Source organism: Brienomyrus brachyistius, chromosome 16, assembly GCF_023856365.1.
Source record: "Brienomyrus brachyistius isolate T26 chromosome 16, BBRACH_0.4, whole genome shotgun sequence".
Taxonomy (NCBI): Eukaryota; Metazoa; Chordata; class Actinopteri; order Osteoglossiformes; family Mormyridae; genus Brienomyrus; species Brienomyrus brachyistius.
The window spans coordinates 9871376-9894246 of record NC_064548.1 but is presented as its reverse complement, the minus strand read 5'-3'; the positions used below and the strand labels follow the sequence as shown (position 1 = coordinate 9894246).

General features: G+C 48.3%; 1 protein-coding gene across 2 annotated transcripts in view; it reads right to left on the bottom strand.

Moving 5' to 3' along the window:
* The window catches only part of adarb1b (adenosine deaminase RNA specific B1b), a 77709-nt gene that overhangs the window by 29939 nt on the left and 24899 nt on the right, over nucleotides 1-22871 (bottom strand). Inside the window, exons 2-3 of one of the 2 annotated variants that reach the window (XM_048978260.1) lie at nucleotides 19025-19110; nucleotides 4882-5028 (exon numbers count right to left, since the gene is read on the bottom strand). The gene's annotated coding sequence lies outside the window, so the exon portion shown is untranslated. The remainder of the gene's footprint in view (nucleotides 1-4881; nucleotides 5029-19024; nucleotides 19111-22871) is intronic. The other variant, XM_048978261.1, reaches the window with a different exon arrangement.

The following is a 22871-nucleotide window of genomic DNA, read 5'->3' as shown; positions in this document are numbered from 1 at the left end:
TATATTGCACCGCCAGCTCCAGTGATTGCTCAGTGGGGGAGGACACCTCCAACGATACTAAGGTACACTGAGAAAGATCAGGAGCACCAAGGATTCTACCCACTTGCACAAACAATATAGAGATGATGCAAACATAGACCGATGATGTAAAAGGACAGATTCATAATGTAAAGTGACAGAGTTTGCTCATCGTGGAGTACAACCTAGCGCGGAAAAATGCGGATCTTCACCTTTTCTGACAGCCAGGTTAATGATTCAGCTGTCGCCCATCCCAGGAGAAAAAGCAGCAAATAAAGTTTCGGGGGAAACATGGTCAAACCCAGGATGGCCACAAGGTGCCGCAGACAGACAATAGGGTTTGGTGAAGGAGCAGCAACACAATAAGCGCAGAGGGCACGGAGCTGCACGCCCACCCAGCACTTTACAGGCTAATAAACGAGAGCTCTCCTGTTTTATTTTTGTTAACATGGCACTTTTATATCACTCATACACAGAACTGTGCACTGCTGTTATTCACCTGAAATGTATTAAACTAGTAAAACACAGAGCTGTGTTGTTCCCACTCAAGACCTCTCTGAGGATGTTTCACAGTTTGTGAGTGTCTTTTGCTAACGCCCCTCAATACATACGGAGCCGGTGCGTGTCTGTATAAGGGGGGCATCCCCAGCACTGCCTGCCCAACACTCTCAGCCCATCTTACCCTCTCACCATTTTACCACCGCTTTCGAACTAAACGCCCCCATGCAGGGTCACTGCCACGTGCTACTATTTACCAGGTGCCGCACGTCATGGTTCATACGGCCGGGCACAGAAACGGACGCGAACTAAACTCACCGGCGCTAAGCGCCGCGGTCGACAGGACAGGCGCCCCCTGCTGGTGGCCCGCGACGGGGGTACCTTTGCGCTCGGAGCGTTTCTTGCGCCTCCTCTTGAAACGCCTCCGGATGAGGCAGAAGTAGGCCCCCCCCATGGGTTGCCGGGCGTCCCCTGCCGGAGGCGCCCCGTTGCCCGGGGGCCCGGCTGCAGCCGTGTCGAGGTGGCAGCGCTCTCGCATCACTGTGTGCTCTCCCCCCTCGCAGCTCAGCTGTGCACAGACGCACGCTCAGCTCTGTACCCACCCCTCTACAGCCCGCCCACCACAAACCCCCCCCCCCCCACCACCCCTGAACGGAGGTGGGGAGGGGGGAAGGGAGGTGAGAAGGGAGGGAGAGAAAAAGAGGCAGCCCACAGAAACAGGAGCTCCCACAAGGGAAGATGGGGCGTACGCACGCACCCACGCTCCCCAATTCAGCCACCCTCCATCTTGTCCCATACACAAATACTTTTGTATCCATATCTTTGTGAGGACCGTCCATTCATTTGGGGAAAAAACCCAACCAGCCCTAACCTTAACCATAAGTAAACAAACAAAATACAGTCTTTTGGCATTTTTATAAAATTGTGTTTCACCTTGCAGGGCCCGAAAAAACAACATGAAAATAACAGGTTTTTGTCTCCACAATGTAATACACACAGACACACAGGCACACACACGCACAGACACAGATACACACAGGCACACACAGATACACACACACAGGCTGATGCACGCCTGTTCTTCTGCCACCCAAGGGTCATGAACGTCCTTCATGCTGTTAGAAAATGACGAATGTCCCGTGATGGTCCCTGAGAGCTGGCTGACAGGAGACAGGTTGCATGTTGTCCCTGAGTCAGCAGCGCTGGTCTGAAGAAGCCTGAGGAGTCATTCTGCTGACACCCCCCCCCGCAACCCACTCCCAACATGGTCCTGGGACATAATATTAATATTAGGTACAAGTGAGACGTGGGACAGGTGGCTAGGTACAGGAAATGGCAAGGCAAAGAGCCCCCCAGGTACATCGGAACATAGTCTGGTTACAGGACATGACAGAGAGCACCCCCCATGTACGGCAGAGCAGGGTCTGGGTACAGGACATGACAGACAGCCCCCCCGTGTTCAGCGGAGCAGGATCTGGGTACAGGACATGACAGACAGCCCCCCCATGTACGGCAGAGCAGGATCTGGGTACAGGACATGACAGACAGCCCCCCCATGTTCAGCGGAGCAGGATCTATGTATAAGACACGGCAGAAAGACCCCAGTGGGTTTTTTTGGGGTTGATTTGGTCCCTACCAAAGTTTAAACCAAACCTATGCTTTTGCCCCAATGTCTCCAGAGGGCACTGACCCCCAAGCTTGCTCTCACCTGCCTGTGTGTGTATGTGTGTCTCATGGAGAGGGGATGGGGTAAGCAAAAAATTAATCCCCCTGGGGAAATTCTCTTGCTTCCGGACTTCTCCCAACCTCAACAGCACCAGGTGGAGTTCTAACCTGGACCTCTCTGCTTAACCTGAACGCACCTTTCTAAGGGAAAGCAGACCATGTGTCCACAGTCAGCTCTCCAAAACGGCTCATTTAAAGTGGGGGGGGGGGGGGGGGCTCTCATCACACTGCCGCAGGTGACCGGCTAATTACGGAAAATGAGTGTGTAAGCAGTGGATGACGAGCTATGTCTGGCAGCCTGTTTCACTCTCACAGACTGACTGACACGCTCTGCCCCCCCCCCCCCCCCCCATCCCCCCCACCCGGAGGGCTGCTGCTATCACATAGTACCTTGAAAGGTTGATGTATACTTCTGCGTAGAATCTGCGCTGTACCTGATACGCACCTACTCAAAAAGTTTAAATACACGTCTTGGTGACCGCGACTGCAATAACGGTGACTTGTCCGCTTGGCAACATCGCACTTCCTTCTACACAAATGCTTTGTTGTTGTTTGTTGTTCCCAGCTGGGGGGATTTAATGTGGGACAAGTTGAGTGTAGCTTGTTGCTAGCTGGCTGTTTCTGTCACGCTTGTAGCCGTTCACACTACAGCTACACAATATTAGAAAAAGACATTGATTTATTCTACTATAACTATTACTATATTTATAAAGCAAAAAAGGAGTTACAAAGAAATAAATCCCTCATGGACAGGTTTGTCATTAAATTTAAACAGCAAGGATGAATCTTTTTATGACTGGCTTGATGAGCACATGCAGAGCTCGTCAGAGGAGAACTCTAAACTGATTTTAGCAGATAATCTTGAAAAGACAGCACCATTAAAATGACAAAGCTTGCTAAGCTTTGTTTCATGTGACAGAGTTTGGCGGCGTAACTGCAGACACACCAGCGCACGAGTACAAACGCTAGCAGCAGTGTAGGCCACGTGCATCAGCCATGGCATGAGGTCTGTATAGGTTCAACAAAGAAGCATAAATCAGCTTTTACGCTCAAATAACAACAGTGATGTCTCAGATCAGGAATGTGTGGGCTGTCTTTAGTAGGAAAACATCTAAAGACGCACCTCACAATGGCCATTGAATACCTCGAATTTTGCTGGGGGGGGGCAGAATTCCTAGGTATGACCCTGCCGACAGAATACAGCCAATCTAACATGTTTGCCCAAAGACTTTCATGTTTTCTTCCCATTTCTAAATGGATGAATGATTTTAACTATCGCAATTTGGGGTCAGGTATCCCATTCATGGGTTCAGAGGTACAGCCCCTTCTGGGAGCTGAAAGCAGCTTCTTTTTGTAACATATAAAATCAACAAGGACTGCAGAACGCAGTGAGTCCCGTGACTTATTTTGACTTGTTAGTACATCAGAATTAAGGGCTATCCAATCAGCACCTTGCTCCCATCCCCACCAAAGACGACAGCCAACGATATTACCAGGTATCTTAATTGTCGTGCCAAGTGCTGGAGTTGTACTTTTCGTTTTTATAAATGTAATACTTTAAAAAAACGACCTTAGTTATTATGTTAATTGAAGCCTACGCAATTACTCTGACACGTTCTGTTAATTAAATCAAATTAAAGCAAAAATTCTACTCAGCAGAATGCAGTAGCAATGCCCACATATATTTGAAAATGAGCCTCTGGTGCCACCTTGTGGACGAAGCCTGTTACTGCATCCATCAAAATGAGTTACACATTCATAAAGACATAAATGTTTCACAACGTAATAAAAAGGCTGACTGGAAAAAAGAAAAAATATATATATTACTGCAATATAAAGAGCTTCTACACACATTTCCAAACACTTTAAATGTCACATAATTTGCAAGACGCACACTGCCCCCCAGTGGATTATACATAAGTAGCTTTCATCAAATGAACATATACCCCTTTGCGATGAAGTTTAGAATTATCTACCAAAACACTTTCACCAAGAAGGAATAGATAAAAAGATCAAAGGATGAAGAACAGGATACAGCCGGCCTCAACATGAATCAGCCGGCCTCAACATGAATCAGCCGGCCTCAACATGAATCAGCCGGCCTCTACATGAATCAGCCGGCCTCAACATGAATCAGCCGGCCTCTACATGAATCAGCCGGCCTCTACATGAATCAGCCGGCCTCAACATGAAGGCAACATCAGATAAAGCAAGGTGGGGTCACTTAAACAGGGAGGTCAGTTTTCTCTGTCCACCCTCAGCATTTATAAATGCAGCAACCCTGTGTGGCGAGCGGCATCCTCTGCTTCCAGCCACTCAGTTTTTTCAAACTGCTTTCTGCGAGGAGACGTATGAAGCGCGTGAAACGATGGACAAAAGAATAAGAAAATAAGTATGTCTGAATATTGTTTTGGTATTTTTGTCCTTACAACATCCCAGATGAACACAGCAAACAATAATGCCCCTTTTAAGGCACCGAGTTGCAAATGATCACCTTGGTCCATTTTCACAATTTCAACATAGTGCCATGGGGATGTATTATGAGCAGAGTGCTCTGGCTACCAGCACATGGAAAGACTGTTATCCATCCAGAAAGAACACGCCCGTTGTGCCACCAGGTGTCATGCTCTCACAGCCTACCTGAGCTCTGCTCCGTCCCGACCCGAGGATTCGTTGCAAATGGGTCAGGAGGTGGGCGGGACCACGAGCAGGTTTCCTGAGCGTAACAGCAGGAGAGGCAGGGCCACACCCCCGGGTTCCCAGACAGCGGCTCCTGCACCCCTTGACCTGGAAGGGCAAGCAAAAAGTCAAAGATGAAGCCCATTAGAAGCTACTGATCCCCCAGTCACAGCTGGTCCTGAGGACACAGACATAGGCGGTCAAATCGAGGAACCGGTGACTTCTAGAATTTGCATATGGAAATAAAAATGTTTCACAGGATGACACCCCCCCCCCCCCCACATGCAACCCGCAGCCATGCAGACCTTCATCTGGCTGGGTAGAGGAGATGACCCAAATTTGTGCTTATTTTCGGTTAAAAAGCTGGTACCCTGGACTCCACCTGCCGACGCTACGTCTGTCTGCTACTGATGGCAGCCCACTTGCACAATGACATATAAAAATCAGAGGCCCGCAGAGGGACGCGAGTGGCAGCTAGGTCTGATGGCCAGGCTGCACACAACAAGCATGCAAACCAAACCCTATAGAAGAGTCTCTCTCTTCAAAGCAAAGTCTTCTGAAAATCCCCATTCATAAAAATTAACCCCCACACATATAAAATGAAAAATTCAGACAGTGGCTCGCATCCATGGCAGTTTCATCAGGGTGACGTGAATTCCAACTTCGAGTGCAGGGAATAAGCTTAGCTAAACAGCTGATTTACTCAACCGACAAGCGAAATTCACCTGACCTAAAGCACGTGTAAGTCACATGGTGCATCTTACTGATCAGAATGAAAATAATCAAAACCCCCTCCTGTACTTTGACTAATCCCCCAGTAGGAGGAGCCCTCGCCCTTCTAAGAGTCGTTCAGCTCATCCATCATTTCCCTCTTTTTCCGCTTTATCTTTTCAGGTTTAATGTGATCACCGAATCTAATGCTCAGCCCTCGGTAAGAATATGCTGTGCAAACATTTCAAGAAACCCATTTCTAAAAATCCAATAGCTACATTTTTTTCTTACTCCGCCTGCATTTAATTTTAGGCATATGGTGGGGTAAAAGCTGCACTTGTCATTTCGGTGAAAATACTTATTTTTCTGGAATATTCCTCAGCAATAATGAGGAGCTGAGGAAACATCCGGAGTTACGAGTTCCACCAACGGTGGCAACGGTCCAGGCTGCATCATGATGTGGATGCTCCGTGTCTGCACATTCTGCGGAACATTCCGGAAGAGTGAGCGGTGAGGACACACGCTCTAATGCAAACTTTTGCTGGGTCTTTCCCGGAGTGCATCTTGGGTACTGGCCCAGTGGATCATTATACCAAAGAAGTGCTTGCTTGAAACATATTTAATAAACACACAGGAGTCAAACCTCCATGAATAATGGAGTGGATCTGGAGGAAAGGCAGCTGGACCTGGGCCAGATTGGCCCGGGGATGCTGTCTGGGGTGGGAGTGGCGAAGGACACAGGTGGGATTTTGGCTAATCCAGAGAGATAGAACAGGATCCCAGGAGACAAACCCTCATGGACAGACGACCAGGCACTGGGGAGGCACTTCACACAGGAACACCCACCCAACTAACGGGTTAACAGCTCCCACAGGCACTCTCAGGTGAGCAGCATTGTGGGAGATGACACGGCAGCTACCGTAATCGGGGGGTCAGCCTCTGACGTGAAGGTTAAAGGAAGAATAAACAGGTAAATGTTTCCAGCTAACATTCATTTTCACTGACACACAGGAGCATCGCAGCTCACCGCGGAGCCTGCAGCCGTCCAGTCTCAGTTCAGAGGGCATGGTAACAGGGTACCACAGGACTGACAGCCATCACTCATATTGGAGTGGCAAAGCCTGGCAGGCCGCTGTTCATCCATGTGGCACCAAGCGGGCATCGGCCACATGGTAGAACTGCAGAAAGTGTGTGAGTGTGCAAGTGCACGTGTGGGGGGTATCACCCCAAAATAATCAGCTTTTCTCAAAGAAAACAAATTGGACTTTAAACCAACTGTACATGTTTTTGAAAGGAATGTAGTTAAAGGCATCATTAAAGGCATCAAAATGAAAGTCAGTAAGAAAGGGTGTGTGTGCGTGTGTGTGTGACCGGCCCAGGAACAGCAACTCTTACAGCCTGTCAATGGCCCCCGTGTTCAGTGAGAGAACACCTGCCTCAGAGACAGGAACAGAGAGCACAGCGGATCCGGGGTGGGGGGTGGGATTCTGCAGTCAGCTGGCTGACGCTCCACCCTGCCAGCTCTTGTCTGGCTTGGGAAAGAAAGGCTCCAAGATCGCAAACCCTCCCCCTCCCAGGAAGGCCCTAAACAATACCCTGATGTTCTCTCCCAAAGGTCGGCATTCAACAGCCATGGATTTGGTTTCGGTCCTCGTAAAGTAGGACACGGGAACCGGCAAGAAAACAGCGAGGCATTCTCCACAGGCCCCAGCACGGGAACACTGTTTTTTAAGTGGTTCTGTCCTGAAAAGTCACAAACATCAAGGCCAGTGCAACAAAACAAACCAAAAAACAAACATCTACAACACAAACTAAAAAATACTAAAAAAACAGCCACGACCAAAAAAAAACAATGATGACCAAATAAAAGAAGCAACTACCAAACAAAGAACAGAACTGGCAAAAATGACTACAAAACAATGACAACAAAACTACAAAACAATGCCAACAAAAATGACTACAAAACAAATGACTACAACCTGAACCCCAGAGCACCGTTTCCCAGGGTGCCCCCAAAGACTAATCCTTCCAGAGCAACACTCGGTAAGCTCTCCAGCCAAAACAGAGAAGCATGGGATCTCATTCAGGCCGATGCTGCACAGCTGCCATACAACCGGCACACCATACTTCAAAAAATAAAATAAATAAATTCTAATCGGATGCTGAGACACGGCTCTCTAGGCAAAGCCGGTCAGTCATTGCCATGTGCCGGACTTTTCCGACGCCAGGCACAGTCCAACCCAAACAGCCAGCCATTTCCGGGCCAAATGAAAAACAGAATGGTTCTTACTTCCTGAATAAAGCCATAAAACAACAACGAGAGGCAAAGGGAGCAGAGGAATGACGGCCCTAATGGTAAATGGCGCCGGGTGAGGGGATGCGGGTTTGACCGAGCCCTCGATCTACGCCAACGTCAACACACCGACAAGCTGTTATCCGACCCGCTTTGTCTGCAATCTGTCAAGCCTTGCCAAAGCTGCCAGAGACCCCTACATGACTGGGGAGAGCTGGAGATTCCACATAAACTCTGCTTGACCACACAAACCCGAATCTGGCGGCGGCACTCTGCCCATCTAGACTGGGCCAGCCTCCCATGACGCCTCACGCCTTTCCTTATGCCCTCTCAAGGTCCACATCAAGGTCTACTCCTAACTAGAGTTGGGTATCGTTTCAATTTTACTGATTCTGACTCCGGTTCTGCTTATCGATTCTGCTAACTAAAGTGCATAAAGTGCAGTGCATAACACCAGCTTGCAAGTCATTCACAAATCCCTTTCTGTTTAATAAATAGAGAGCCATAACTTAAGTATGTCACTGGTTCTGTTTAACTGTCTCTGCCTGGACAAACAGCTGTAGTCATGAATATGAATAATATTCACTTGGGGAACTCCCCATACTGAAAATCAGCCTGTCAGTGGGCCTGCCTAGTGCTGAATGTCAGCATGAAGAGAGACAAAAATATATCCATCCATCCATTTTCCAAACCGCTTATCCTACTGGGTTGCGGGGGGTTCAGACCCTATCCCGGAAGCAATGGGCACGAGGCAGGGAACAACACAGGATGGGGGGCCAGCCCATCACAGGGCACACTCACGCACCATTCACTCACACATGCACACTTACGGGCAATTTTAGCAACTCCAATTAGACTCAGCATGTTTTTGGACTGTGGGGGGAAACCGGAGTACCCGGTGGAAACCTCACAATGTCATGGGGAGAACATGCAAACTCCACACACATGTGACCCAGGCGGAGACTCGAACCCGGGTCACAGGGGCAACAGTACTAACCACTGCACCACCAAGCCTACAAAAACATATACAATTTGTAATTTATCAGTTTCCTGAAAGCAGCAGGAATGATAAATATCACAAAATGGAGAAATCACAAACTATTTCAGCATGATTAAGAACAGAACTTATTTTGTGCCAGTCATTAAAACAATTTCTTCTTAAAACAATCCTCATCGCTGTCATAATCTTCACTGGAGGATGAATTAATTTCATCACCGCTGTCGAAAAATGATTGAACTTGTTGCAGAATTTCTTCGGCGGGAAAATGAGAGCGTGCCATTGTAAAAATTATAAATACGACCTGCCTCGTTTCATGCGTTTCTACACGCGACTTATCTCCGCATCAAATGAAGTCACTGGCATATCAACAGCTGCTAGCGCATAGGGGCGTGTCCACGGGTGATGAAGAAATGAGTAAGCTGATTATTTTCATATAAAATAAAATAATAATTTCATATAAAAAGTACATGTTTGTATTTGGTGAGAGCAGGTGTATTTGGAAGAAAATTAAGGGTTGTAATATTTTTATTAAGTCTGACATAAACAAGTGAAGGTATTGAGGTAGTCGTCACGCACTTCAGAAAATCCGCCTTGAGAGAAAAAATAAAGGAGCATGTTGTGATTTGTATTTATTTTGTGAAAAAGCTGATTTATTGAATTATGTTGGAGATTTTAAAGAAAACATTAAGGTTTCTGATTATGTACTATTTTTTTTGAGCATATGCAACAAGTACTGATGGCGATAACGACATTAGTTTCACGTATTTAAGAACATTTTGTAAGTTAAGGCGTTGATGCCTTATCCTATTCTGGGAGGGTGAACTGGGCTTTGGCCAAATCAGCATTGATTTAGGATAAGTAATGTCAGCAGTCCTGTATTTTCAGAATAGATTTGATGTGTATCAATTGTTGTCGTTTTCTTTAATAAAGAAAAACTACACTTCTGACCATTCACTATTCCAATTCCAAAAAAAATATTGGGTACCCGGGGTACCAGGCATTTTCTTATCAGTTCTAATTTGGAACCTACTTTCGGTTCCCAACCCCACTCCTATTCTCCTGCAGCCAGCTGAGTCTGCCTGCAGAGCAGTTGCTGGCCCTCATCCCATCTCCATTTGTTCAAATCCGCAGTGCCACCGGGATAATATAACAACAACGAGAGAGGCACTCTGGAATATCTAACACCTCAAGTAGAAAAACAATCATCGCTCCCATCTTGCTACCCGCAGTGCCATGGAGTCCCTGGTATCTGAAATCCAGGTAAAACTTCCCATCAGAAATACTATTTCCCCCAAAAACACATCATAGGGAAGGAATGGTTTCTCGCAGTGAGCTTTCATTGCCGCTATGAGGAGCTACCGACGAATCACTTTACCATCCCACATGACCATTCTGTAAACGGTCACTTCACCCCCCCCCCCCCCCCCCCCCCCCCAAAAGGCTCAGGGGTACCGAGCACTTCGGAAAGATAGCAGAAACCCTGTGGTCCAAAGCATTGTGGGTACTGTCACTACAGCAGCTCCTGAGTCCTACAGCGGTCATGAAGTCTACAAAATCAGAATCTGGGGAAAAGTCCGACTCGCTGCACTTCCCCCCACAGCTGGGCTGAGAAGTCCACTTCAGCCGTCTCTAAACCTAAGCAGATTTAGCTAAGCCAAGCACAATCCGCCTATCGCCCACCCTCCGACACTCACTCACACACACATACTGGGAGTCGTGTGTACCGCACCGCCCCTGTTGCTGTGAGCTCCGAATGGTCTTTGGGAGCCTATGCCGTCACTGTCTTGCGGGGGAAAGATGGAACTTCAGGAGGAGTGTCATTGGTGTGTAAACAGTGAGCAAGAAACCAGTGACCACCTGGAGACCAGGTCATAGAGCGTTCGGAAAAACCCACTGCCAGTTACACAATTTTTCCTTCATATTACACTGGCAGGAATCTCAAAGTGATGCTCTAACTAACTTAGCCTGAATTCCACCTGAACGCTTCAGAAAAACCCAACAAACATAACAGAGTCTGACACCCTCCTGGGCACTGCGTATGAAACATCAGGACGCGAGGCGCCAGTGCCCCCAGCACACCAGGTATGCACAGGACAGGTATGTGTCATGCCCAAAGAGATGCCAGGCAGACCAATGAGAATGCCAGATGGTTCTTGAACAGATGAACAGCTGAAGTGGGTTTGGGTACTTTGATGGAAGCGATGGAGCTCATCCTGCAGTGTCAGGAGACTCTCAAAGGGTACGAAGGAGGAGTAAGTGTGAAATTAAGAGCTGGAGAAGTCAGTTATGATGTAAGCTGCATGAAAGCAGCTGGTAACCCAATAAATATTTAATTACCCACTTAAGGCCGCTACGTCCAGCTTCTTGTCACGAACACTGAGCTCTGGAAATCAAAGAGGAAAAATTGAGGGGAAAACTTTCCCAAATATACCTGCAGCGCCAATCTTGCATATGCTGGGAAAACAATTTTTCTTTTACAGCTTTTTATATAGAAGGGCGACCGTCATGGCGTCACTCAGGGAAGGAAAGCTAATCAAAACACAGGCGAGAGCCAGCACGGAAAAATGAGATGACACACAGGGGAGTGGATGTTTAGGATTCCTTCTGTGAACATCCTCAATCCAGGCAGGGCGATACGCAGTCCCCAGCCAATCACATCGGCAGGACCAGCCCGGCCAATAGCATCTGCCCAAGCTGGCCAATTATGAAATATGCACCTGCAGGATATTTTTTGGACACACATCTTAAAGTCGTCTAATGTATTTCACACGTTTATACGTTACGTATAATTTATGCATGACTCACTCAATGGCCTCTTTATTAGGTACCCTTATGTAGTACCAGGTAGGACTCAGAACAGCTTCCGTGGTAGGCGGTCTCAATTTGTTTGCATTTTTAAATTTAAAGTTTAACATTCTAATGCTTATTCTAAAGTTCACACACATTAACATTATCACTCTTGACACTGTCTGTGTGCTCTTTGTATTTAGTTACAGCTGCTTGTGTTAATGAGCAGGTGAACCTAATAATCTGACCACTGACTATAACTACTAAACAGAAATTTAATAAGTCAGTATTCGGTAAATTGGTGACAATGAAGCCCTACTTTTCATATGGTAGCTTGTCATCGTCAGTGTTCCTGCATTAATGATGATGCTTGCAGTATAATGAACCCTGTGACTGAACATGAGCTGGGTGGGTCGCAGTGCCCACCCTACATCCCGCCATCCTTCCGTGCCTCCCGTGCTCGCTGTGATGATATACACTGGGCATCCATTAGCATGAATTTTCAGGAAACTGGGAAAACAACGCACACTAACAAGGAAATGCTAATGAAGAATGGCCAACAAGCGCGTGTTAACGGGCATGGGCTGCAACATAAACAGACAGTGAGGTCATCCTCGCCCTGGTCATTAGTCAGCAGCGCCTTCGGCCCCCACCCCAGGAAACCAGGTCGTTTCTGGAGATCACCTCACTTCCCTGTTGGAGCGCACGACCAAGGGATGGTGAGCTGAAGAAGGTGGGGGTCGGAAGCCCAAATTATCCAAAAAAGACAGACAGACAGACAGACAGGAAGGGAGACAGAAAGAGAGGAAGATATAGACAGATAGAGACAGAAAAACAAGGAGAGAGCGAAAGACAGATTGGGAGCCAGAGGGAGAAGACAAAGAGGAGTTATGCGAGTTGGAGAGGCACTGCGGACTCCTGCACCTCGTTAGAGTGCAGTAGGGCCTGTGTGTGTGTGTGTGTGTGTCTGCGTGTGTGATGATGTAGTTGGGATCACGACCCCGCTAACTGTGCCAGCCATCCTGAGATCTGACTAATGGACCTTCGAAACGCAGGAGGAGCCAATTAGGGCCCATTAGAGAGGCGGCCCGAGACGAACAAGGCCCAGAGACGAGGACCCATCACTCTCCAGGCTCCTCAGCGGCATCTTCGCTGGGAGACTCCTTATAAGGACAAATGCGGCAGAGCAGCAGGGACCATGGGGGGAGAACCCGACGGAGACCTGCTACTGCTGCCGCCCAGGAGGTGACGCTGACTCCCACATCAGAGGCGGTCTCAGTCGGCAGCATGATAGTGAGTGGGTAGCTGTCACAGCACAAACAGGCCGCACCACGTGGGTCATGCGGAGTTTGTGCTCAACATTCAGCATGATGAATAGGTTCCTAAACCAGAACATAAACATAATTTCTAGTTGACAAGCTGGGGCGTGAAAAAATACATTGCAGTAATAAAAATAAATGAGAACCTCTTCACCTGCACCTCCATCCAGCAACATAATCACGTCTCACTTTTTCCATGACCCCTGCCCCCAGTACCACAACACCTGTCCTAAGGATTGTCTTCCATTTGGGATAACATTTTTGGAGGGGTGGGGTTTTCTGGACTCCAAATCCCTCATCTCTGCTCAACCAACTGGCAAGTTGCAGATGTCAGACTAGGGGTCTCATTTATCAACCGTGCGTACAAACAGGTCTGTGTGTTTGCACATTATTACTCATAGAATGCTATTTATCAGTTTCTTCCTGTGTGTAGAAATGCATGTATATTTATGAATGGGTATGAATGCGTAGGCACAAACCCCTAGTGGTAAAGAAGGGTAACTGAGGCAAACCGATAGGCACATAGGCTACACAAAGACTCCTATTTAATTATCAACCATAAACAGACAAACACAGTGATATAATGTTCACCCAAATTATGTGCAGGCAGGTCACTCTAATGACAAGGAATCGTTCAAGTCATATAAGGTTCTTGCCCAAAAAATAAAATATCACTGTCACTAAATATATTCTTTACAAGACTTGTGTGTCTGACACAATTCACTTGATCGCCTACAACACGTTACTTGCCGGAGCCAGTTAAACTAAAGCCACAAGTCACCTATTTCTGACAGCCTGGCTTCATCCATGGCTGATAGCTGCCATCATAGGAGTGCAGCTCTATGTTACCATCCAGAGGTGACACTGACGTGGTGCTTGGGGCACCCCCTGTGGCAAACATGTGGGGTCTGTGGGCTGTGATCCTCTTTTTGGTGGTCATTTTCAGACCAAAGCACTTCTTCCTCACCTCTGCCACCATCATTATTACAGGTGACACAGCATTAACTTCATGTGTCCCCTGTCCCCAAGCTAGGTTCTTTTCTTTGACGGATCACTGGTAAAGTTGCTAAACAAAATCCAATTTTTTTATATTCATACAGCAGAACATTTTTCCCCTTTCACAGATTTTTTTTTTTACTTTATTTCACAATAAATGCATAAAGATAAAAGATAATAGAAGAATATAATGCAAACAGAAATTTGGATATAGGGTGTAAGTCTCTTTATGGTTTCTATTTTTGCAACATATTCTCCTATTGTGCGGTTCGATGTGTGTTATGCAGAACTTATATGCCCATACATGGTTCACTTATGACGTTTCTTTATTTAAATTAGTCTTGCCGCTAGGGTGACCACCTAATCCATGTCAGGGGGGACACAATGAGCTAGGACAGGGTTTGTAAACTACCATTTCAATTAAAACAACCTGAATTTCACTGTGAATGCTCTGCGCACTGAGTTCTTGCTGTGAACATAAGAGGAGGCCATTCGGCTCATCAAGCTTGTTTGGAGAGAAATCAACTAATAGCTCTGATTTAAAGGAACCCAAGGTCTTAGCTTGCGCTACGCTAACTGGAAGACTATTCCGTACTCTAACTACACGTTGTATAAAGAAGTGCTTTCTCCACCTATGGCCTGTTAGAATCCTATATACCTGGATCATGTCCCCCCTTAGTCTCCTTTGCTTGAGGCTGAACAGATTCAGCTCAGCTAACCTCTCCTTATAAGACATTCCTCTAAGATCAGGAATCAACCTTATAGCCTTATACTGAACCATTTATAAGGCAGCAATGTCACTTTTAAGGTGATCAAACCTGCAAACAATATTCTAGATGGGGTATTAGTAAGGGATTGTATAATCTTAGCATCATCTCTCTTTACTTAAACTCCACACACCTAGAGATGTAACCCAACATTCTATTGGCCTTTTTAATTGCTTCCCCACACTGGCAAGAGTGGGACATGGAAGCATCAATATACACACCAAGGTCTTTCTCATAATCAGCTACCTTTATTTCAGTGGAGCCCATAAAATATCTGTACTTTATATTTCTGCTCCCTGCATGGATTACCTTACATTTGTCTACATTAAATTTCACCTGCTAGGTATTAGCCCAGTCACTAATTAAATCAAGATCTCGCTGCAGCCTATTTGTTGATTGGTCAGTCTCCTATAATCATGCATGTGTCACTAATGTTAATGTGACACAGGTGGATGAGTCTTTTAATCAAGGAAACAAACCAATAAAAGCACAAGAAGAATTGAACTAATTAGTCAAGGAAAACAGGAAACTTTCAGTTGTAAAGTAGTTTGTGAAACCTGAAGTAGCTCATATTGTCCCCCCTGACAGATTAGGTGGTCACCCTACTTGCCGCACGTGTGAGGACGCCCTCACATTCATCACTATTTAAAATGCTCAGAATTAGACTCAGGTGCACCATATCAGGTGAAAATGAAAATAACAACATTACAGAGCTTTTTTACATTACAGAGTCTTATTTAATATTTAATATTTAATATTTAAACCAGACATTTAGCTTGGTTTGCTTTTGATTGTTGAAATGGCGAGATTCATGGTGGGATCTAAAGAGCTCCCTGGGGCCTTCAGCAAGAAGATTGTAGATGCATGAGTCTGAGAATGGATATAAAAAGATCGAGATTGTTTGGAATCGGCCATTCCACTGTCCGGAAAATAATTTACAAGTGGAGAACATTTAAAACAACTGCCAGCACGGCCTGGTCAGGGTGTCCAAAAGCAGACCACAAGATGGTTTCCAGGGGTGGGGGTCAAAGGCAGCGCTGAGAGTTCATGTCAAGGTACATGCATCTACCATCAGAAAGAGACAAATTTGATTTACATGGAAGCTGTGCAAGGAGGAAAGCCTTGCTGTCAAAAAAATCAGGGCAAGACCGATGTTTTCCAGAGACGACCTAGACAAAGACTGGGACATTTGGAACAACGTGCTTTGGACAGATGAATCTAAAATTGAATTATTTGGGCACAGTAACATAGGACATGTTTGGCTTAACCAAAGACAGCTTTTGAGCAAAATAACCTCGTTCCAACTGTGAAGCATGAGGGTGGAAATGTCATGGTTTGGGGCTGCTTTGCTGCAGCAGAAATTGGCCAGCTTGAAATCATAAAATCCACTATGAATTCTTCATCATATCAGAGGATCTTTCAGGACAATGTGAGAACATCTGTCCAGAAGTTGAAGCTGAAGTGGGGGTGGACCATGCAAATGACAATGACCCAAAACATTCCAGTAAATCTTCGAAGGAATGGTTTACAAGAAAGAAATGAAACGTTCTGGAATGGCCAAGTCAAAGCCCAGATCTGAATCCTTGTGAGATGCTGTGGGTTGATTTGAAGTGGAAGTGCATAAAAGACACCCTTCAAACATCACACAGCTTAAGGAATTCTGCATTGGAGAGTGGGGAAAACTATCTGCCACACTGTGTCAGAAATAGATAGATGGTTATAGGAAATGTCTCGGGTTATTCAGCCAAAGGGAGAAATAATATCTATTAGGGCATAAGGTGTCCTAACTTTTTCCTCAGTAGGAACTGGCATCTTGGTTAATTTCCTTTTTTAAGTGCATTTCTTTCTTGTTTTTGCATAGGTGATGCAATTGCACCACCTTCACCTACAGATATAATTTGAAAGTTGAAAAAAAATCATATTTTGATATTTCTTATTAAAAAACTTTTTTTTCACATGACTATCAGCATACGGATGTTTGTACTCACAAGTGAGAAATACCAATTTGCCTGGGCCTGGAGATTCATCACATGTTTAGGAATTCAACGCACACTTTGCTAAATGAAACCCAGGAAGCCCGAACATGAAGATTTCACTGTGACAAAATTAAGGCCTAAATGCAGTGCGACAGAAACAGTCCTGTCATTACCACCAGTCCCTGAACACCTCTCTGACCATTACCGCTAGTGCCTCAGCACCTCTCAGATCATTACCGCCAGAGCCTCAGCACCTCTCAGATCATTACCGCCAATCCCTGAGCACTTCTTGGATCATTACCTCCAGTCCCTGAGCACTTCTTGGATCATTACCTCCAGTCCCTGAGCACCTCTCGGGCCATTACCGCCAGAGCCTCAGCACCTCTCGGACCATTACCGCCAGAGCCTCAGCACCTCTCCGATCATTACCGCCAGTGCCTCAGCACCTCTCGGACCATTACCGCCAGTGCCTCAGCACCTCTCGGACCATTACCGCCAGTGCCTCAGCACCTCTCTGACCATTACCGCCAGTGCCTCAGCACCTCTCGGACCATTACCGCCAGTGCCTCAGCACCTCTCGGACCATTACCGCCAGTGCCTCAGCACCTCTCGGACCATTACCGCCAGTGCCTCAGCACCTCTCGGACCATTACCGCCAGTGCCTCAGCACCTCTCGGACCATTACCGCCAGTGCCTCAGCACCTCTCGGACCATTACCGCCAGTGCCTCAGCACCTCTCGGACCATTACCGCCAGTGCCTCAGCACCTCTCGGACCATTACCGCCTCTCGGATCATTACCGCCAGTGCCTCAGCACCTTTCCAACCATTTCCGCCAGAGCCTCAGCACCTGTCCGATCATTACCGCCAGAGCCTCAGGACCTCTCCGATCATTACCGCCAGAGCCTCAGGACCTCTCCGATCATTACCGCCAGAGCCTCAGGACCTCTCCGATCATTACCGCCAGAGCCTCAGGACCTCTCCGATCATTACCGTCAGAGCCTCAGGACCTCTCCGATCATTACCGTCAGAGCCTCAGGACCTCTCCGATCATTACCGTCAGAGCCTCAGGACCTCTCCGATCATTACCGTCAGAGCCTCAGGACCTCTCCGATCATTACCGTCAGAGCCTCAGGACCTCTCCGATCATTACCGTCAGAGCCTCAGGACCTCTCCGATCATTACCGTCAGAGCCTCAGGACCTCTCCGATCATTACCGTCAGAGCCTCAGGACCTCTCCGATCATTACCGTCAGAGCCTCAGGACCTCTCCGATCATTACCGTCAGAGCCTCAGGACCTCTCCGATCATTACCGTCAGAGCCTCAGGACCTCTCCGATCATTACCGCCAGTGCCTCAGGACCTCTCCGACTATTACCGCCAGAGCCTCAGCACCTTTCCAACCATTTCCGCCAGAGCCTCAGCACCTGTCGGATAATTACTGCCAGGGCCTCAGCACCTCACCGACCATTACCGCCAGTGCCTCAGAACCTCTCCGATCATTACCGCCAGAGCCTCAGGACCTCTCCGATCATTACCGTCAGAGCCTCAGGACCTCTCCGATCATTACCGCCAGTGCCTCAGGACCTCTCCGACTATTACCGCCAGTGCCTCAGCACCTTTCCAACCATTTCCGCCAGAGCCTCAGCACCTGTCGGATAATTACTGCCAGAGCCTCAGCACCTCTCCGATCATTACCGCCAGTGCCTCAGGACCTCTCCGATCATTACCGCCAGTGCCTCAGGACCTCTCCGATCATTACCGCCAGTGCCTCAGGACCTCTCCGATCATTACCGCCAGTGCCTCAGCACCGGGTTAATCCGATGTGCCGATTAGGAATTCCTCAAGTGCAGAGAAGATCCTGCATGCTTCCGTGGGGGAGGGTACAGTCCACTTGCTGATGTCAGTATGGGCGTGTACCCCCCACTCCCCCCAACAGCAAATCCAGATCCCATACTCACATAACCCACCCCCCAACAGAAAGAGGTCTATTGTGACACCATACCTTATTTTTCACCCCCCACCTAAATCCTGAAACTTCAGCATTGGGGTTGGGGCATTAATCCATGATGCAGAGACATCTGAGGGGCATTTGCCCCCCCCCCCCAGTTTCTCTGTGGCACCTCTAGCCTTGATGGAGGGAAATGCCTGCTTAAAAAGTGTCCCCTCCCCCCCTCGGAGCAGCTAAAGCACTGCACCCAGCGTCCCAGCTTAGAGGATGCCTGGCCTGTCGCCTGTTGAACCCGCTGGTGTCGTACCTGTTACCCGGGCTGCTGTAGGGGGGTGTGTATCTGTCCCGTGGGCCCGTATCTCCCGCTCAGCCCGGAATTCCAAGCTCCAAGTGCTGAAATGAGGATGGAGAAGCAATGTCAGCTACTGTCACTGTTGTTACACCCACCGTCACATGCAGTAATCACAAGCTGAGGACCCATCAGCTGCCTGAAATGGACCTGCGCCGAATGACGAGGTGAAGCTAGGGACAGGCCCCTGGGCGGCCTGATACATCCCCCGCAGACAGGAGAGTTTAACCACCATCCCTCGACGTCCTCGGCGCTAATTACATCTCCTAAATTAATCAGCCGAGGGTATAATTACAGCACCTCCAACATGTAATCTGACGGGGACGGACTGTCACTCTCATTTCCGGAACATGGTCAAGGCACCGCCATTAAGCTGGGTGATAACAGTCCTGTGCTTGAGGCGAGAGACTGTAGCGTGTGACCTGGACTTCCCATGAGGGCCTGGGGTTCAAACTGGGCCGGGCCCGAAAGGGTGAAAGATACAAACCCGGCAGGGATGGGAGAGAATTCCAGATGAAGGAATTCTGGGAAAAAGAACAGAGTCCCGCTTTCAAAACCAAAACGAGCAGAGAGGTCACCCCTGCACTTGAGTGTGACCTTGGATAGGCTTGTTCCATGTCCCCCACATTCACGCTGCTGAAGGACACTCTGGGGTCTTTATCATTGCCCGGAAACATTCCGGGGCCATTTAGGGACGGGGGGACAATGCACACAATGTTAAATATGGCATTTGGTGATCCCAATTCACAGTGACAATTTTTATTTATTTCAACAAAATCCGCATAATCTGGGACATAACACACCACAGGCAGCAGAGTCCCGGAAAGCTTCCCACAGCACCCCCAATCTTCTTCTTGTGGTATTCATCAGGGCACGTGACCATGAAGGAGAAGCCAGCCTCTGCCACCCCATCTCAAAAACAGACACACTGCTCTGTTAATTCATGAACCTGTCATGTGACAACATCATGCCCGCTAAAGAGAGCTTTCCTGCAAGCACGGATAGAATCGCCATGAGTTCCCAGCGACACATCTCTCCTTAATGCGTGGCGAAAGGGCTCGTAGTCATGTCTGCTCCCTGCCACTTTGTTCACCAATGCTGCAACGATTCCAGCACGCATGACAGAAGGTGGGCGGAGGGGGGCAGGTCCCCCCTCCCCCACAGATGCTTTAGTTTCCAAGGCTCCATATGCGTAATTTCGACTGAAACACTTAACGAAGCACAGAGATGTCTGTACACATTTGATCATTCACAGCTCGAAAGTGGGTACGATGCCTTCAAGCCATTCAAAAGAAACCGAACCAAAAAATAATGCCAGAGAGGTGCATTGTGGGATAGAGACACAGCAGTGCGGCGGGTTGGGGGAGGGCGGGCACGTCCTCTCTGCAGTCTCACCAGACGGAGGCATCTCGCCACTCTCCTGGCACCTAGCATAGAAGCGGTAATGAAATCCCACCGCCTCCTCTGTAAAACGAGAATTTACTACCCCATGTCTTCTGGAGGGGCCAAACTGTCAGCTGACATAAAGATAGAAAAAAAAAAGACCCAGGGTGTCTTCTGGCACTGTGGTTATGAGCGCACGGAGGACAGATTTGTGCTTAAAGGTCTGTGCACCTGCAGCCCCACCAGGAACAACACATGCTGCCTGAAATATAAAATAATCAGCGGGTTAATAAATGCACTTTAACCGCACATGTTAACTGTGGAAGAGCACGCCCAGCCCTTTCCTGACAGGGATGCGACTCACACCATGTCACAACTCGAGGCATATGAACAACAAGGGGTGGGGGGGGGTGGGGGGTACTGACCCTCACTCTCTGACTTTACAGCATGGGGTATGTCAGCTGCTCCCCAGGTCACTTTCCATGGAGGGTAAAACAGGGTGGAAGGGGGAAATCAGGAAGATGAAGGTCCCGAAGGTAGATGTAAATTGTCCTAAACAGAGGGAGAGGAAAATGGAGGCATCACCAGATAGGGCGTGCTGGCAGGAGGACTGCAATTACCCAGAGTGGACACCCCCAGCGAGAGGGAGCAGGACTGACACCCCGTCACCATAACAGATCCAGGCACACAGGGGTTCGGCGGTGCCCAACGCCAACAACGCATTTCCAGAGGAAGGTGCCAGAGATCCTGTTCTGGAACATGTGGAATCACACTCCAGCCTCCCGTGGATAAATCTTAAATATCAAGGACCGCATGCCACCCCCAGCCACCCAGACACAGAGCGGGCTGGGACTGAGTGCACTGTTCTGAGAGCTGAGCCATCAATGGACACTGTGATCCTGAGCCTTACTCTCACACAGGTCAAGGGGCACCCGATGGCCGCTAATGGAAGCCAGGGCGAGTACCGCGAGGAGAAGGGGTCCAATCAGGTCAATGCTGATGAGACTGAGAGAGGCTGTTCACAAAACCCCTCTCTTCTCTCTGCCCCCGGCCCAAACAAAAAAGAAAAAGCTGAAAGGCTGAGCAGTAACAGGGGGGTGAGAGCATGGCACAAGGTCACTGGTACGCCTCTATAAATCTAAGATCTAAACCCATTACCCACCAAGACCAAAAAGGCGTCACAGACAGGGATGACTAACCTGAGTCGGCGATCCCAGCCCCATCTGCAAAAATGTGATGCATGGCCAGAAACCACACCAGCAGGGGGCGGGAGCAAGCATCGCCCGATAAGCCAGAGAAAACAGAACCATCTGCTTCAGGGCACATGGCGCGCCGCTAGGCAGCGTGTCGCCACGACGACCCAGTGGCAGAGTGGCGATGGCGACCGTGAGACCCCGCTGCTACTGGCAGCCTAACGGGCTGAGATACAAGGCCGGGTGCCGAAATCAGAACCAGCACCAGGTTGGTGGGACATGACGCCGAGCCCCCAATCGTGCCCCCCTCCTCCTCATTTCCAGCAGGCTCGTCTCCATTGACGTCAGCTGGAGGCGCAACCGCGAGAACGTCGGCAGGTGAGAGGGTAAAGCAGCAGGATGGAGGGCACCCTGATAGTGCCAGGATGGGGCAAGGGCGCTGGTACGTTGTGAAGCTCAGGGCTGGACCTACCAGGCTCTCCCGTGCAATGCAAATGAGAGGTGCCTCTGGGTGCCATGGGGGAGGTAGGACAGGAGGAGTGAAGAGACTAGCCTCACGTGCATTACAGCTGGAGGTCATTACGTTAACACCCAAACATGGAAAATACGGTAAAGGAGCGAATACAGCTGTCAAAGCAAACAAGGGAGGTGCTGGACCTGGGGGAGAGCAGCAGGACACAGCACCTCCCAAAGGGACCAAACCACCCTTGTCTCAGTTCCCTCCCCGGTGCTGAAGCAATGCATCGCCCCACAGTGCAGGGCAAAAAAAGGGGAAGGGTAGTTTTAAATCTGAACACTGACTTTCAAAGTCATCTCCAACCTCGATACAGGTTTTCCTGCCTCTAAAGTAGCCTGCGATGTCGATTGAAGCTCTCAAGGGGTAAACAGGGGCTGGGTAGGGTGTTACAGCAGTGTGGATAACTCAGCTGAGAAAGCTGAGAGGGAGAGAGCAGTCAGGGGCTGGAAATATGGAATGGCCAGCTTCCCTGTGGCCATCATCTCACAGACGAGACCACCAAGAACCCGAGACGACTCACATGCACGCGCATGCTATTTCAACATTTGCACTGGATAATTACAAAACCATAATCACATCACATATTATTCAATCAACTTGCCCAGAAGTGCAAATTCTCAGAAATGGAAAATTTCACACATTTCTGTCCCACTGTGGTACAGCATAAAGGATGTCAAATCATCATAACCCTTGAAGTGAAGGTGGGATCTTC